This window comes from Protopterus annectens, chromosome 9.part0 (assembly GCF_019279795.1).
Source record: "Protopterus annectens isolate FY-2018-M chromosome 9.part0, PAN1.0, whole genome shotgun sequence".
Lineage (NCBI taxonomy): Eukaryota > Metazoa > Chordata > Ceratodontiformes > Protopteridae > Protopterus > Protopterus annectens.
The window spans coordinates 1,166,869,018-1,166,881,367 of NC_056743.1; positions in this window are offsets into that span (position 1 = coordinate 1,166,869,018).

A 12,350-nucleotide genomic window follows, 5' to 3' on the forward strand; every position below is an offset into this window, starting at 1 on the left:
ATAATATATATTGCACTTACTTGGAATATGTGTAAATATATATTGCGCAAATAAAGAAAAATTTACTTATTATGTGTCCAGACCCCTGGGACTAGTGCCCAAGTTCAGAAGTCTAATAACTGCAGGATAGAAACTGTTACTGAATCTTGTAGTCCTGCAGCAGATGCTGCGATCTCTCCTGCCCGATGCCCAATGCTTAAATAGTCCATGTGCAGGATACATGTTGTCCTGTATTATTTTTGGTGGCCTTTTGGATGTTTCTTACAGAATAAACATGGTGCATCGATGGAAGACTGGAACCTGTTACCTTTTCTGCAACCCTCAACACTCCTTGCAGCATCTTCATTTTTTTAACTGTGCAGCTTCCAAACCACAATGTGAAGTTGCAGGTGCTGATGCTCTCTCTTGCACTTCTATAGAGGGTGGAGAGAATATGAGGAGGAAGTTTAGCTTTATTCAACCTTCTTAAAAAGTGGAGGTATTGATGCATTTTCTTGACCATTTGGCTGGTGTTTCCTAACTATGAGAGATCCTATGATATGTGTACACCCAGGAATTTCATACTCTTAACTCTCTCCATACCCTCACCATTGATCCTGAGCACTGGGTGGTTTGTTCTCCTTTTCCTGAAGTTGATAATCTCTATGGTCTTGCTTACATTCAGGTCAAGTTATTCCCCTCACACCAACTGATCAGAGATGCCACTTCTTCTATGTATGCCCTCTCATCCTCGTTTGTGATGAGCTCCATGACAGTGTTGTCATTAGCAAACTTGATGATATGGTTGAACTTGTGCTTAGCATAGCAGTCATCGGTCAGGATGGAGAACAACAGTGGGCTGAGAACACATCCCTATGGAATCCTGGTGTTAATCATAATGCACTTTGATGTGTTCTTACCCGAACACACCCTCTGTGGTCTCTCAATCAGTAAGTCCAGGATCCAGTTACAGAGATGTTTGCTGATTCCTAAATGTGCCAGTTTTTCTTTCAGCCACATTGGTACCAACTTATTAAATGCAGAGCTGAAGTCTATGAACAGCATCCTCACATAGTTGTCTTTGCCCTCTAAATGCTCAAGGAAATTGTATAGTGCTACTGATATGACATTAGCCATGGATTGGTTAGCTCTGTACGCAAATTGCAGATGGTCAAAATCAGGAGGTAGGCATGATGAAAGATGCTTTTTTGATCAGCAACTCAAAACTTTTCATACCAGTACATGTCAGAGTGTCTGGTCTGTAATTGTTAGGGCTGGAGGGAGTGGTTTTCTTAGGTAGTGGGTTAATGTTAGTTTCCTTGTAGCATGAGGCTACTTTTGCCATGGCAAGAGAGGTGTTAAATATTTCCTTGAACACTGTTCATAGATGATCAGCACACCCTTTTAACACCATACCCAGTATGTTATCTGGGTCAGCAGACTTCCCGAGGTTCACTCTCCTTAGCTCTCTTCTTACCTCCTCGGTGCTGTGGCTGAGTAATGCATCCTTGTCATCAGTGGGTAGCTTTAGTGCCAACCTGTTGTTTTGTTCCTCAAATCTACCACAGCAGATGTTCAAACTATCCAGGAATTTCCTCACACTGTGCTGACCTGATTTTGTAGTCAGTGATCTGTATGCCTTGCCATAGTCTCCTTACATCCTTCATGTCTTCAAAGTGGCTATGTACCTTTCTGCCATGCTTTCTCTTAGCTTTCTTTATACCCCTTGTGAATAGTGGGTAAAGATAGATGAAGGTTGCCAGGCTAGTCAGACAGAATTTTGCAGATAATTCTGTCATTTGTAAATATGAATGTAAACTACAGGTTTGTTGTTTTAAATGTAAAGAAATAGTGTTACAGGTGGAACTGGGAACAAAATGTGACAACAGTGCACTCTACTGACCAAAGTAAAGCATGTGGTGACCCTTTGATGTAGACAGTGGTGCCAAAGAGTCTAGATGAAGACATTCTTTCTGTTGTTTTAACCAAGAGTTAAATTGCTAGATTTAAACATGCAAATGTATTTTATTGCTCTGCTTCCTGACCAGCTGCAAGATAACAAGAGGAGATGTTAAGAATGTAAATGTAGTTCTGTTAGCCTGGGAACCCAGGGAAGTGTGAAGAATGATGTAATGTGAATCAGAACTGCAATTTCAATTTAAAGAGAGAGAACTAGAGAGGATTAAGCATTTTTGTCTTGACCATCCAACTCATCAGCACTTTGCCTGTTTTCTTATGTAAGCTTATCTTAGGCTTGTGTTTTCTTTTAGAAATAGCCAGGCACTAGAAAGGTTAGACTAAGTGTTTTTCTGTGATGTCAGAACTGTACTACTGAATCATTTTAAGTATTTCTCTATGATCTCTGAACTCTTGACTAGCACTGTATAGTGCAAAGTATTGTCTTGTGTTTTTATTATTTATTATTAAATATTTTAAAACCTTTCAACTGTGGCTGTTTTGTGTAGAGATAATTTAAGCTCTAGAGTACATTGCATATTTATAGTGATTACTGTACCAAGTCACTCTAATAAGCCTTGACTGTTTAGTTATGCTACCAATTGGATAATAATATTGCACAGTAATAATTGGACACCCTTTTAAGGGCCTTTGAGTAGCTGATAAATATTAGCTGGGTAGCGGCAGGTGGTACTACCATATAGTCAGGGTGATAGAGGCACAGCTGGAGAACCTGTGCCAGCCTTTCCCAGGAGTGTCTGTGTGGTTGTATAAACTCTTATCTCAAAGTGTGTGTGTGTCAGCTACTTTGGCAGGGACATGAAGCACTGGTTGGACAGAGAGGGTGCTGGAGGTTTTAGCTTGCCCAGCTGGCTGAGATCTGGACCCTATAGCTGTGCCAGTGGGGAGTTCTTATTGGGGACCTGGAGAGCAAGGGAGCAGCCAGCCCTGGACTGACTGTGATCTCTGTGTGCTCTAAAGGGAAATTGCACTTTACTGTGTGCATTTGTATCATTTTCTTCATATATGAGATACCCTCTCTGATGTTAGTGGTGAGGATTGAGGCTCCCTGATTGCTGGACCAAGGCACAGGCATCAAACCCCTCCTCAGATTACCTCTTGCTACACTTAGGGCTGCTTTGTCCTTAGTCCTGTAATCTACATTTCTCTCCTTCAGAAGCTCATATACCTTAGGGGTAAGCCATGGTTTCTAGTTAGCTCTAAGAGTGATATTCTTGGTATTTGTTACCCCATCAACACAGTTTGAAATGTATGCCATCACTACCTCAGTGTATTCATCAGTGTTGAAATGCTAAATCACTATAGCTGCCAACTTAAACATATCCCAGATGGTTCCTTCAAACCAGTCTTGGAGGGCCTCCATAGCCCCCCCCTTGATCAATACCATGATTTGTTTCTTTGTGGGTTTCTGTCTAACCAGTGCAGGTTTGTAAGCTGGCGATAGCAAGATGGTATAATGGTCAGAGTTTTCCATTTGTGGAAGTTGTACTGCCTTATAAGCTTTCTTTAAGTTTATGTACACCTTGTTCAGGATATTTTCATCCCTTATAGGAACTTCCACATACTGATGGTAGTGTCAGAGTACTTCTTTCAGATCTTCTTTATTAAAGTCACCAGCTGCCACAGCTCACCCATGTGATTGCATAGTTTATTTAGAGCCTTAGTGGTATTAGCACTAAGTGGGATATACACCACTGTTACACTGACACCATTCAGCTCTAGGAAGTCTAAGTTCTCCCAGCAGTGTGACAGTATGATTTCACAGTTGCTGCACCAACTTTTGTTAACATAGATGCAGACTGCACCTCCTCTGGCCTTTCCACACAGTGTAAGTTTTTGTCTGCACGAAACAGCATAAAATTCTGTAAGTTTACTGCACTATCATTTATCTTGTCATGCAGCCACATCTCAGTTATCAAAAGTAAACAGGTTCTTGTTGGAGAATTCCAGTCTCAAGTAGTCCATCTTGCTATCCAGTGATCTCACATTGATGAGCAATATAGTTGGTAGTACAGGCCTGTAGGGGTTTATTTCTAGTAACTTCTGTCTACTATAAGTTATTGTACCTCAACTGGAAGTGCAGAAACTGACATTTTTTAGATTGTTTGTGCAAAAGAAGACAAAATATGCATATCTCTGGAATGAGCTGACACAGCCACACAGCACGCCACTATTTTTTTTCATTAATTTATTTATTTTAAAGCCAAACAGAAACATTTTGTTTCACTAAGACCATGGTGCTCCATCCACCTCATCCTCGCCTGCAAACTTCATCTCCCCCACACCCACATCATGCCTCTTTCCAAACTCACTACAGCTCCTTATTAACAATACAGTGCATGTGTATACATCCATGAATTAAACATCTTCAACAGTTAAATGTAATATATATGCAGGACTAATTTCTTCTTCAGCATTGAGATTATCAACCACCTATTTAATATGGTCTGCTTGTTCTTGTCAACAAAAGCATCTTTGGTATATCCAGTGTTAGTGCATGTTTCATACAAAAGTCCCAAGAATAAAAACAATATGTGCATAAAATCAAACTCATTTGCATTTTTGTGCTTGGCCAGTGATAGCCCTCTCAAACTGACCACAGCAAAAAGTATGCACATCAGCTCCATTCTTAACATTTCAGGAAACCATATTATATTTCCTAAATACTATCTTCCCTGTCGCTTGGCAGTCTTTGATCTCTGACTGACAGTCTTTAGCCCATGCATTAACCCAGCACTGGGGAATCCCCCCAGTATGGGGGCAAGAGCTGACTGCAGGGGTCAACACACAGTCTGTCATGGAAGTAATTTGTCACCACCTGCACTTCCTAAGGAATCTTATGGTAGCATTTCTAATTGCCCTAACTCCATCCCTAGATCGCTGACACGGGTGCACAAATAACCTTGAGAGACTACTATGCCCTCCCTGTTTATGTGCCTGCTCCAACATATATTTTAATGAGGGATACAATCACAGCTTTATAGCAGTGAGCCTACAACCCACAGTCTCTGTACCTTTTTTCATTACATGCAGGTGTCCACTTATTGATGGTAGAATAGCAAACCTGGAACTACCCTCTCCCTCAGATGGGAAGACCGGTAGTGGCCACTCACTGCCATCTTCCTACCCTGCTCCATTGTCCAGGCTGCTACTTCAACTCATGTCATATCATAGTCAAGGCTTTATTCCTCTATGACACAGTGTCAGTTTAGGAAACCATATAACTGTTAATAATATAAAACAGCCACAGAAATTTAATTGCTGTTATTAACATATCAAATTAGCACCTTCTCCTCTTGATTTTTTTGTGAAAGCTTAACCAGTTTGCTACTGCTATTTTTTTAAGATTAAAGTCCAACCAAAGCATGTGCGAACACTGAAGTCATTTAGAGTACCATCAGTAAACTGCATTAGAAAATAAAATCTTGTATAAAAAAGAAAGCAGAACAGATCTTATGGAGTTATTTTATAAAAAAATGTTAAATAGAACTGTTTGCATTACTCAGAAGGAATCCATCTCCCTAGTATAGCCACTATACAAATGATTTATAACAATGATTTATAACAAGGCAATTTACTGAAGCGAACATTGCTAGTTGCTTGCATTGCTCGGTAAGTTCAAAGTTCAAATATCTACTGGGAAAATGTGTGTGTCTCTCTGTCTATGCTGTCTATCTATCTATCCATCTGTTTTATATATGTCTATCTCTTTGTCTATACAATATATCCTTATATTTATTTATTTTTACTGATCAGTCTTTATATCTGTATTTTTGAGTGCATTTTTTAGTCATCTTACTAAATAGAAATCTTGCAGAAAAAATCAAGATATGTACAGCAGTACCAGAAAACGTGAGTGTTTGGGGGAGTCTTCTCTTCTTGGCAACAGTAGCACATGCTTGTTGAAAATGTATTAGTAATGGATTTGACTTATACGAAGCAACATTTGTATGTACACTGACATTCTATGGCAGAGAGCTGGTGATCAAACAGGTAGTTCTGGCATGTGAATGTCATTGCTTCTCTATAAATTTCATGTCTGATTGATTATTGATGTCCTGTATAGGTATAGAAATGTCACGAATGACATGGGCAGACTGTCACTTGAGTTTACATACAAAGTTGTGCATGACCAGGTAAACTGTATCAAATTCCACCAGCTATCTAAGGCCACCAGGCTAGCTGGGGGGATAAAACACCACTGTCAGATTTAGAATCTAGGTGCACATCCTGGTCAAAAGGCAGTGTCAACAGTAAGGGCCACCACAGTCTAAATTATTGAAAGTGGACATCATGCTCAGCATTGTCCATGTTGTTAGAATCACATAGTGCCTAAAATGAGGTTTTGATCTCTGAGTTACTCCAGAATTGGACATGTTCGCTCTTAGACAAGTACAGCATATAGCAGCATTAAATATCACTTGTCAGAATCCTAACAATGTATAACATTAATAATTTAATTTATTTATTTATTTATGTTATACATAAATGTGTAACAATGTATTGTCAAAGTCAAATGGCCTAGCAAATTTAGAATATGATGTGTGTGCGTGTGTGTGTGTGTGTGTGTGTGTGTGTGTGTGTGTGTGTGCGTGTGCATGTGTGTGTGTGTGTGTGTGTGTGTGTGTGTGTGTGTGTGTGTGTGTGTGTGTGTGTGTGTGTGTGTGAGAGATTGTTCAGGGATACAGATCCTGGTTATATTATAGAATGGGTTTGTATGGACAATGTAGGTGATCACTACACAAGTTGACAGACAGCAGGACTCTTACCTCCATTTTGCTATACTTTCTGTAAATTTTTCACAAACATGAAATTCTAATGTGAGATTTCTGTACACTAGTCAGGAATATTGTATCACACAGATGAATGTGATGTGACTCTATGGGAAGATTTGTCCACAGTACGTCAGCTGTTTAGCTACAAGAAGACAAGCATCAGTTGCTTCATGAAATATAAGTATATAGAACTACATCAACAGAAAAAGGTAATAAACCTTAACCTGTTTTCTACTTACTCTGATCTCTCCAAAGTTATACCCATTTAAACACACAACACCCTCTTCATAATGAAAAAAAGTGTGTCTAATGTCCATTATATGTCATCCTCCACAGTTTCTAGTGTCATCCACTTGACAGTCATGTGTTCATCTTTTCCCTTAATGCTATCGAGCCATTTAACCACTGTTTGCTATTCTTTTCAAATACCTTTAAGGCTAGATCATAATCCCTGTTCTTAGCTAAGGATCAAACACTCCAAGTTTATCTATCTTTTTATCAGTTCTTGTTAACCCCTCCCTTCATTAGCCTAATTTCCATAGAAGCCAATAGAACTGGCCACAGATCAAGGGTTAAACTATTGTTTGTTCTTTAACATTTTGTCAGGTTTTAAAATGATTGTGCATATTTGATAAAGATTTGTAATGTTGATGCTACTTCCATTAGATGAAGAATTGTTGCTCTTTGGCTTTAATGGTATCTTTGAAATTGGGCTACTTGGATTACAGGGAAAATGTGGGTTTGATTTTTAATAATTTTCTTTAATCTATAAATTAAAGGGACTTCAGATTTAATATGTAATGAGATTAGAGCTGTAGGAACAGAGCCCCCACATTGGAGGATACTAGTGGGTGGACACCCTGCGAAAATTTTATTTGGGTTTGTATGATGTTAACATAGGAGACAGTCTGAATTTATGACATTTTGAAAAAAATAGGTTTTAGTTTAGTCACTCAGTCTCAAGATTACAGGGCACACTAGTCTATTATGAAACTGGTCAAGTCTCGTGTTTTATGAAAGGTAAAAAAGTGATTTTTATGTAAAATAACAGGTTGTCTGCATTCCTGGAAAATATCACACTTACTATACATTCTTCTGGTGGCAGCTTATATTATACAACTGACATTTCTTGAACTATGTCCAAGCAATGTTTTTTGTGTGAAAGGTGTGTTTCATGTCAGGAATGTAATTATTTATCCAGTGTCTGCAAGTATGAATTGAACTTTAATGAATCAGGAATCTGAAATGAGCATGAAGGCCCCTTACTTAAAGAAAACATAAATGGTATAATGCTTAAGTAGGGGAAGTAACAACTAATGCCCCCAGGATGAAAAGGTTAGAGGCTTTACCATCATGGAAAACTGAAGTCAATTGTTTAATGCCATTTAAGTTTTTCACCTGATTAAAGTGCAAGTTGCACTTGAAGTTGCAAACACTAACTCATTTTTTTTTTAAATGAGAAAGCTATCATTTAGAGATGATGGGAGGAATTTTTCTGCTTATGAGTTAATTCCCATAGGTACTTTCTGTGCTGGAGTCATTTCACTGATCATCCACAGTGGTGTTTAGCAATGCCTTGGATGATAGCAGTCACTTAGAAACTACGTTTTCCCTATAAAACTACATCCGAAATTGTAACCAGTAATGCAGCTGCACAAAGAGGAACTAGTCTGTACACTGAGGATCACTGCCCCACAAATCTACTCCTTCATAGCCTAATTATACTTCTAGCCTTAAAACACCTACGCTAGCCTGTTATTAACCCAATTTGTACCACACACTTCAACTAGAAGGACCTGACATCATGGATATGCACTTTTCCAATTTCTCCATCACCATTCTGGTGGACATGGGTATCTTGAGATAATGTAGCAATTGTCTAATATTCACTGACAATAAACTAATCCTTAGAGAAACTGATACGGTATGCGAGAATGTAATTACATAAGCTCACTGGATTAAATATTCTTGCATACAAGCATGCAAAATAATCATGTTGTCAGAAACACACACACACACACACACACACACACACACACACACACACACACACACACACACACACACACACACAATCTACACCCACCACACACAGTATTCACCTGACACCACATAGACCAGCATATGCTGAAGCACTTAAAAGCAATCTTCCTAAACTGCAAATACTTCCCAGACACTCACTCATATCAGTTATCCTCAGCAAAAGTAAAAGCACTCTAACCCAATTTGGTTTCATCAAGGGCAGATCATACCTACTCAACCTGCTGAACGTCTTTGAGAAGGTCACCAAAGCAATGGAGGAGGGCAAAGTCATTCACACTGCCTACCTTGACCTGGCCAAGGCATTTGACACAATACCCCACTCAGGTATTGTTGACAAACTCAAGAGGTTAGGTACAAACCTGTATGCCAGCCAGTGGATAGCCAACTGGCTCGCAGACACGACCCAGGAAGTTAGAACTGGGGAGTTCACCTCTACAAAGAGGCCAGTCACAAGTGGAGTCCCTCAGGGATCAGTCCTTGGACCGCTCCTTATTGGCAATTACTTCTCAAAAATCAAGGCCAGTGTCAGTGGTCTCTGGCTGACTAAATTTGCAGATGATTGCAAATTAGGATCTGTCATTGAATCTCACACTGACACAAATGTTCCCCAGGAGGGGCTGACAAAGACAAACAACTGGTGTCAGAGTCATGGACTAAAACTAAGTGTCAAGAAACACATAATAGCATCCTTTGAGAAGTCATCCATCCCTGGTAACTATCATATTGACAACATACCCCTTAGAGTTGATCCAGTAGTCAGGAACTTAGGGACACACATAGATAGTAATCTAGCCTTTGATCATCATGTGTCTACAGTGGTGAGGAAATCATTCTATGCTGCGCAACCTATAAACAAAGGTATGGCATCTAAATCTTAGGAAGTTATTGGTTCACTGTAATCAGCATTCATCAGACTTATCACTGAGTACAATGCTCCCTTTGGTAAATACTTAACCAGGCATATCCAACAATTGGAATGTCCACAGAGGTTCCTCACTAAAAGAATCCAGGGCATAAGAAATATGCCCTATGCAGGCCACCTCAAGGCACTATCTTTGTATTCTGTCTCCAACAGACCTTTGAGGGGAGGTCTATGCCTGGCATACAGGGTATTGTCAGACCCCACTCTGATGGACCTCCTACATATCCACAAAACAAACAACACCAGAAGTACCCATTCTAAAAACTTAAACCTTACATGTGATATAACTAGAACCTGCTTGAGCAATAGGTATATATTGCAGAGACTACACCATCTATGGAACAGGCTCCCATTCCATGTGAAGCAGAGTTCCTTCCTAAACCAGTTCAAGTGTAACTTGGACAACTGGATAGGGAAAAGGAAATTCATCCCTGGGTTTGGCACCTTTGTCTCTAATGGACAGAGGTAGCCTGTAAATGGTTCATCTCTCAGGCCCATGCTTACAGTTATCAAGGGTATCAGAACTTGTCAGAGATTTGGGATGCATGGCTAGGCTTAAAAAAAGGCCCTTGTGGTCGTTAGCCTAGTAAACACCTATGAACCTATGAACAAAACAGTACCCAACAACACACATATACAGCCACACCCCATGAAGTGTCAGCTACAAAGCCCATAAGGCAAGCCAGCACACTATCCAATACTCCAGTCATAGGCGACTCCATTATGAAACATAAGGGTGACCCACTCACCAGGCTGAACAAGGAGAAAATCATAGTCATTTGCCTGTCAGTGTCCATGATCATATACCCACTATCAGGTCATTGAACCACAGGTATCAGTATGACTCAGTCATAGTCCATGTGGGTGTAAATGGCCTGAGATGTACCTCCCTAGACTATACAAAAAGAGACATCATGGAGCTTTTTGGACTATGATAACCAGGCTAGTATGAGCTCAGCAATAAGGAGCATTCTACCTTCACCAAGGATGATGCCACTATACAAAAAGAAGATGCTTGACATTAACAACTGACTTAGCATCTGGTGTCAAAGAGGATACAATATTTGCCAGTGTGGGAGGGTATGGTAAATAGATCATGTTACATTGCTGAGGATGGTTTGCACCTATTCTGCTTTTAAATCCTGGATAGAGCATTGTCCTCCCTCATAGTGCATTTTTAAGGTAGTGCCAAACTCACAAGCCTTCACACTTAGCAAAATCAAACCAACATAATCTAAAGGTGTTCCTGCTCAATATTAGGAACCTAAACAAGAAACTCCACTGCCTTCAAGGTCTCCTCACCTTGGAGAATGCAGACATCTGTGTAGTTACTACAACATGGTTTAAAGCCATGGACAGGACGTTTGCAGTGCATGGATCCAGTGCCTTCCACACATTTAGACCAGCTACTGATCAGGTAATAACTAAAGGGGGAGGTGTCTCAATCTACTTCAAAAAACAAACATACCGCAAGGTTGATCAAACAACCAATGAATGACCCAATTAAGCTTCTCCATGTCAAAACTGCCAAAAGTGGTATCCATTATCATAGCCTTACAAACTATAGATCAACCTCTATGACACACAAAATCCATAGAGACCATTCAACCCAATACCATATTCATAGGTGACTATAACTACCCCTCCATAAATTCGGAATTATACATGATCCCAGACTTGCAGGCCTAGAGATTTCTGGGCTTTGTAACCAGAAATACCCTGGAACAGTTAATCCATATACTCACTAGGGGTGCAAATATAGTGGATCTGGTACTCACAAATATGGGAAATCACTGCATCTCCCACCCCCACCCTCCCCATTGATAGTGTACTGTTCTCTCTGGTAAGTCAGACTGTAAAGCTGTCTTCTTTAAAATAAAAATCAGTGTTGTTACTCAAGCCAACCCTGTAACAGTTAGGAACTATTCTAAGGCAAACTATGTATTATTAAGGGATAACCTGACAAAATGTCAATACCCTCCAAACCCAGAGAGCACAAGCTGCCTATGCAGATTGTACACAAAAAACATGTAGAATCATGTTACTAGATGCATAGAAACAGCTGTGTTTACCAGGAACAAGCCCAAAGCAAACTCAAAAAACAAACCGCCATGATGGAATCCAAACATAAACAGACTATACAACAAAAGGAAAAAAGTAATAGCTAGAATTAAGAAATGCAATGCCAATCAGGATTAAAACCTCTGTCATCAGGTTAAACAAACAATTAAGATAGCAAATTAAGTCTGCCAAAGCCAGTTTTGAGGTAGAACTAACCTCTCAGGCCAAAGACAACCCCAAAGCCTTCTTTAGTTATGTCCAAAACCTCAAAGGTGCAAAACTTGATTGTTAATAAAGCCACTTACTTGGAGCCTGAAGAAAATCTGCTGACTGACAAATTCATCTCCAGTTTTACAGACAAATGACTGGTACCAATGACACAGCTTAAAACTCAATGACAAAAAATGCATAATAGTATCCTTTGGGAAGTCAGCCACCCTAGGAATTTATCTCTTTTATAACATACCTCGAGTGTACCCAATAGTCAGGGATTTGAAGACGTGCATATTGTCACCTAGCTTTTGAGAATCTTATGTCTAAGGGAGTAAAGAAGTTATTCCTTGTTGCTCAACTTATAAGTAAGAGCCTGTAAT